Source organism: Pollachius pollachius (genome assembly GCF_949987615.1).
Source record: "Pollachius pollachius genome assembly, chromosome: 15".
NCBI classification, from domain to species: Eukaryota; Metazoa; Chordata; class Actinopteri; order Gadiformes; family Gadidae; genus Pollachius; species Pollachius pollachius.
Window position 1 is genome coordinate 3,704,652 of NC_136948.1, and position 7,005 is coordinate 3,711,656.

Genomic DNA, 7,005 nt, shown 5'->3' on the forward strand with positions numbered 1-7,005 from the left:
GAAGAATAATTTCATTAAATTACAAATGTAAAGTTGTAAAGAAACATGGTTTAAAAAGATAAATAATTAATTGTTTGATATGATCATATTGTAATTCAAGATTAGTATTTCATTCTTTGTGGTTTAAATACTAATTGTCCTGATAGGTGACAATTCATTTCATTATAATTATAAATATAACCTTGTTTTTTGGTTATACATTGTAATATAGATTAGTAAAATCCCATGTTTGATACAGAATAGTACCAGATAACTTTCAATTCTGCACTATTTGTGCAGGTTGGTTTTTTTGTTTGATCCCAGGAAGATTGAATCTACGATGGCGAGCTTTGCCCAATAGAACTGTGGATGTCTTGGATACGGCGTGGCCAGCCGTGAACACCGCCACAGACGATTGTGAAGATTCATTCATTACAGATAAGACACAACAGATAGATACACACTACCTACCTGGGTAGTAGTAAGAGAAACTGAAACACACATATCCGGATATTCCCCCCTGAACTAGACATTCCTTGACCGAACAACTCCTTTCCCAAGGAGTACTGTAGCTGGGGAATCCAGCTACAAAGGACTTATTCTTTTGGTTTTGTTTGTTATTTTCAAAAGCTTTATTTTGTATCAATGTTTTATGATAAAAGGCATTAAAATTGCTCATCGATTCAACCAACACCAACTCCCTTCGTGAGTCATTAGTGTTTAACTTCTTAAGGACCTGGACTGATGCTAGCATCCTATCTGCCCATTCCGGCTAAGACCACGGGTGCTACACTATGTTATGCTAAGTTATGGTATGCTATGCTATGTTAGTCAATGTTATGCTATGTTAGTCAATGTTATGCTGTTAGTCAATGTTATGCTATGTTAGTCATTGTTATGCTATGTTATGCTATGTTATGCTAAGCTATGTTATGTAATGTTAGGTAGGTAGAGACAAATGTTTCTCAGCGTCATGCAATAACAGCAGTGCATGAATTCGTATATGGACAGCCGGGAATCGAACCCTTAACCTGGCGGTATTTATGCGAAAACATACCAGTTGGACTACACAGGCTGTAAGAACTATATGTATTCATAAATATCAGACAAAAATGAAACTAAAGGATTCTAAAATCCTTGCATTTGCATTTTCTTCAATGCTTTTTATTATAGAGTGATAGACAGAGAGGCCTGGGAGGTAGAGGGGAGGACATGCAGCCAAGGACCACAGGCAGAAATCGAACCCGGGTCGCTTGCGGTGAGGACTGAGCCCATATAGAGCCTATACGCGCTCTACCCGGTGAGCCACCGGTGCGCCCCAAAATCCTTCAATTTGTTGATGCAGCTCCTAGAACTTAAATGAGTGTTCAACGGGTCTTGAATATGGCTTAAACAGTTCTCGGATATGTCTCCAATGCATCTTAAAGATTTCCTGAGCAATTCTTCAATCCTTCAACAGCTATAAAAAAAGTATACTATATATATATAATATATTTTACATTAGGCACTCAATTTTGCTGTACTCTGGGTAATGACAATTGAATTATATCTATCTTCTATCTATCTATTCAACACTACAAAACAGATCAAATGGGACAACGAACACACAGTGTTGATCAGTGGCGTCACTATGCTGTTCCATTTCATTCCTACTGACCGCCAGAGGCGGTGCTTTAGCACTGGATGTTCCATCCCGCGCATGCGCAGGTCGATTAATTATACCAACAAAGTCACCTGTGACACCTGGGTGACCCGAGAATGTCTATATATTCCAAGTCACCCGAGGATCTGTTCCTTCTGTCTTCTCGTGGTAGCGGACGAGCAGGACACACAAACATTGTTTGTTGTAAGATACCATATTAGCTTGTCGCAAGTAGCCTTGTAACCCAAGGGTTGGTGCCTCGATTCGACCTCGTCCACCAAAGGCTGCAACTTGCAATTTGTTCGATTTCGTCTGCGGCAAGGGGTGAGTAAAGTGTGTAGGCTATGCGTAGCTGTCGGCTATCGCGGCAGCTGATTCCCCTTTCCAACTTTTGCTTTATTTTGCTTAGAGCATTAGTCGGCGGCTAGTTTTCAGTCGCTGTGTTATTCTTTCGGTCTCGCACCGTTTCTAGGGTTCTTTCGCCTAAGCCCAGTTGCTCATTGTATGCTCGCTAGTGCACGGCTTTGGGTCCAAGCCGCCGTCACTATTTATTTTGCCGGTTGCGTTCTTTGATTTGATCGCCAGTGAGTGGCTTAGGGTTTCAAAAGTCGCCGTCACTGTATTTTCCTAGCGCACTGTTTTTCGGGCGCATCATTGTTCCGGTGCTCTCGCCTAAAGACTGATTGTCTAGCCTGTGCTAATTTGCTCTCCAGTGGGCTGCCAAGTTGGCATGAATGTGCCAACTTGGGTTTCCAAGGCTCGCCGTCACTGTGTTATTGTCGGGGTGTCGTGTCGTTACTCGGGTGCTCTCGCCTAAAGCTCGACTGCCTAGCCTACTAATTAATTTACTTGCAATTAATTTTTTGCCGACATGTTGAGCCCCCATAATTGTGTCGCCTGCATGGCCTCCCTGCAGACGGAGGATGGCCATGACCATTGCTCTGCATGTCTCGGGGTTGAACACCTGAGGGAATCAGTGTCAGATAACCCATGCATGAACTGTAGTTTCATGCCTCATACACTGAGGCTAGCCAGGTTGGCTGAGGTGGAGGGCGGACCAGGGTTGCCCCCTTTGGGTCTTGGTCCTAGTGGCACCAGGCGCCGTGCCCCGGCAGCTGGGGGAGCCCCGGGAAGTCCCGTAAGGTCGACAACTTGGCAAACCAAGTGGATATGCTTTCGGATGAGGTTGCTCAGATTAAAGCCCTCCTACAGAAACTCCAACCAGCTCAGGGTGTACCAGCCGCGGCCCCTGCGGCTGCGCAACCTACTTATCCAGAGGATGACATGCTGTCTACAGCTGCGTCCTGTAGTCTCTTTACAGAGGTGGAAGAACAAGGGGTCGACGAGGTAAGGTCCCTTGCCTCTCAGGCTTTCTCTCAAGGGTCTCTGGGCGGCTCGGCTAGAGGGTCAGTGTCCGGCCGCGACACTTAAACCAGCCATGCGAATGGCCCTGGCAAGACTGGGGTTAGATGAAGCTCCTGTTTTCATCTGCACCTGTGAATGCCTTTATTTCACAAGCCGCTCAACCTTCTGTTTTCTCTTTGCTCCCCTGAGCCGTACATCGCAGAGCTTCTTAGATCCTGGCCAGATTCAAGGGCTCTCTCCCATCACACTAGTGATAACAAATTTCTGGCAACTATGGCCAACACTGATACTTGTGGCTTAAACCGGTTAGCTCCGATTGAGCCTGCTATAGCATCCCTGGTTGTCTCCCCAGACGAGGTTCTGAGAGCCAATGTGTTCTGCCCAATGCGTTCAGCCAATGCGCGCTGCCCTCGGCCCAGTGCCGGATTACTCCTTACCAGGAGTTACAACATTGCTGCCCGTGTGGGACGTCTTGGGAATTTGCTTTCTCACATCGTTCTGCCGCTGTCTCAAACTATACAGGGATCAGGTGCTGATCCTTAAGCATGGACCCTCAGTGATGCTTCACTGCAGACTTTTGCGTATATGACTAGAGAGCTAGGAAGATTAATGTCAACTATTATGTTGGCACGCCGCCAGGTTTGGCTGGCGCAATCGCCCCTGTCGGAGGTGTGTCGACGGACCCTCCGTTCTCTTCCAGTGGTCCCAGGCCAGACATTTGGGCCAGCTGCTCTTCAGGCCCTGGAGCGAAGTGTACAGGTTGGCCTGGTTAGCCAGCAGTTTGCTAGCTTAATAGCTCTCAACCACGTTCAGGTGGTCAATCGAGGAGCCAGCACTTCTCAGCGCAGGTTGACCAGCGCTGTAGCACTGCGCCACCGGTGGCATTTCAGGCGCCAAGAGGTCTGGCGCCCAGCCAACGCCTCCCCAGGGCCCCTAGGGGCAAGGGGGGTAGGTAAGTTCAAGGGCCGGTTGTTGGACGCTTTTCTCAGCAGCACTTGAGCTACTGGGAAGAGCAGACCACAGACACACTCCAATTCCGACGCCGGCCCCCAACTTTCAGCGGGATCAAAGTTACTGCGGTCAACGATCCCGACAGATCCCTGGTTCTGAGACAGGAAGTAGCCACCCTCCTTGGAAAGGGTGCCATCGAAGTAGTAGAACCACAAGAACAGCTCGATGGGTTCTACTCAACCTACTCTCTGGTACCGAAGAAGGATGGCGGGTTTCGCCCCATTCTGGACTTGAGAGGGCTGAATAAGTTCCTCAAGGTTCTTCCCTTCCACATGCTGCGTGTTGCAGATGTCCTCCAGGCTATCACTCAGGGGGACTGGTTCATGTCAATAGACCTGAAAGACGCTTACTTTCACGTCCCTATTACCCAACATCACAGGAGGTTTCTCCGCTTTGCTTTTCTGGGCAAGGTGTACCAGTTCAGGGTTCTTCCGTTCGGGCTGTCTCTGGCCCCGCGTATATTTACACGGTGTGTAGCAGCAGCCCTGTCACCGTTACAGGCCACAGGTATGGCGATACTGCCATTCCTGGACGAGTGGTTGGTAATTTCCCCAACTCAGGAGCAGGCGATCAGGGATACAGCCATGCTCCTCAGACATGTGGACCGGCTTGGCGTCACGGTCAACTTTACAAAGAGCAACCTTACACCATGTCGGGTTGTGATCTATCTGGGAGCTGGTGCTCGACTCAGTGGCCATGCGAGCCTGCCTCTCTCCAGAGCGCGTAGCTACCATTCTGCAGCTGCTACAGCGCTTCAGGCGGGGGAGGTTGCTGGAATACAGCCTCTTCCTTCGACTGATAGGTGTGCTGACGTCAGCACCCATGGTGGTCCCCCTAGGCCTTCTGAAGTTGCGTCCTCTTCACATCTGGGCGAATGGTCTCCACTTGGACCCCAAGTGGCAGAGACACAAGATGGTCAGGGTGTCTGGGCAGTGCCTTCGGGCCCTCAGACCCCGGAGAGAGGGCATACCTGATTGCGGGGTGAGCCCTTAGGGAGGATAGCTTCCCGGCGGCAGGTTGTAGAGACAGACGCCTCCCTTTCCGGCTGGGGTGCAGTATGGCAGTACAGGACTGTCAGAGGCCAGTGGGATGCCCGGCAGAGACTGGAGCATATAAATGTGCTGGAACTCCTTGCGGTGTTCTTAGCTCTCATGCACTTCCTTCCAGTTCTGAGGAACCAACATGTTCTTGTATGGACAGACAACACCTCCACAGTAGACTGTGGAGGTGTTGTCTGTCCGTACAAGAACATGTCGGTCAACCATCACGTCAACCATCAGGGGGCACCAGATCGAGGCAGAGCCTGCGGGTCACGCAAAGGCTCCTTACGTGGGCGTTCCCCCATTTTCTAAGCCTGAGGGCTGTCCATGTTCCAGGTGTCCGGAACACAGCGGCAGACCTCTCTCGCCAAGGGCCAACCCCCGGAGAGTGGAGACTCCATCCAGAGGTGGTGGGCATGATTTGGGACAGGTATGGCAGGGCAGTGGCAGATCTCTTTCCTTCCGAATAGAAGGCCGAATCCATCCTTCATACCCAAATGATTGTCTCCCCATCATGTAAACCAATTAATCGAGTTGGCTGCTTTCAATCCCCCAGGCTCTCCAGGGGGTGCAGAAAGAGTGTCAGACCTGTTGTGCCCGGTGCGGGCGCTTCAGGCATATGTTGAAGCGACAACCAGCTTCCGTAAGACGGATAACCTCTTTGTCTGTTACGGGGGCTGCAGGAAGGGGGCTGCCCTGTCGAAACAGAGACACTCCCACTGGATTGTGGATGTGGTCTTGAATGCATATAGAGCACAGGGGCTCCCTGTGCCCTTGGCCATTAAGTGCCACTCTACCAGGAGTATGGCTACATCATTGGCTGCCTTGAAGGTGGTTCCACTTCAGGACATTTGCTCCGCGGCTACATGGTCCTCATCATGTACATTTGCCCGATTATACAGGGTTAATGTCGTTGCTCATCATCCTGTGGCGACAGCTGTCTTGTCGACGGCTTCGAGCCCTTAATTGGTGAGCACTCTTCGTGACCTTTTTGGTATTAGTCATCCAGTGCTAAAGCACCGCCTCTGGTGGTCAGTAGGAATGAAATAGAACGAAAGTTACGTATGTAACTAGGGTTCTATGAATTCCGGATGACCGCCAGACTTCTTTGTCACTCAGACTTCTCAGATCCAGTTGGAACAGATCCTCGGGTGACTTCTGGAATATATAGACATTCTCGGGTCACCCAGGTGTCACAGGTGACTTTGTTGGTATAATTAATCGACCTGTGCATGCGCGGGATGGAACATCCAGTGCTAAAGCACCGCCTCTGGTGGTCATCCGGAATTCATAGAACCGTAGTTACATACGTAACTGTCGTTTTATTCTGGTATATGGTATCAAAAAAAAAATATATATATATTTTTTCTAATATTTATAAGTAGCCTAGTACTTCTAGATAGTCCTTCTGGCAAAGGAAATAAACAGTTAAAAAACATAACCAGACGGTTTACCACCTCAAGTGAATTAACCTATCCTATCCCAAGTCAGATCCATATATTGATGTATATACAGTGGGGCAAAAAAGTATTTAGTCAGCCACCAATTGTGCAAGTTCTCCCACTTTATAAGACGAGAGAGGACTGTAATTTTCATCATAGGTAAACCTCAGCTATGAGAGACAAAATGAAAAAAAAAATCCAGAAAATCACATTGTCTGATTTTTTTAAGAATTTATTTGCAAATTATGGTGGAAAATAAGTATTTGGTCACCTACAAACCAGCAAGATTTCTGGCTGTCACAGACCTGTAACTTCTTCTTTAAGAGGCTCCTCTGTCCTCCACTTGTTACCTGTATTAATGGCACCTGTTTGAACTCCTTATCAGTATTAAAGACACCTGTCCACAACCTCAAACAGTCACACTCCAAACTCCACTATGGCCAAGACCAAAGCTGTCAAAGGACACCAGAAACCCAATTGTAGACCTGCACCAGGCTGGGAAGTCTGAATCTGCAATAGGTAAGCA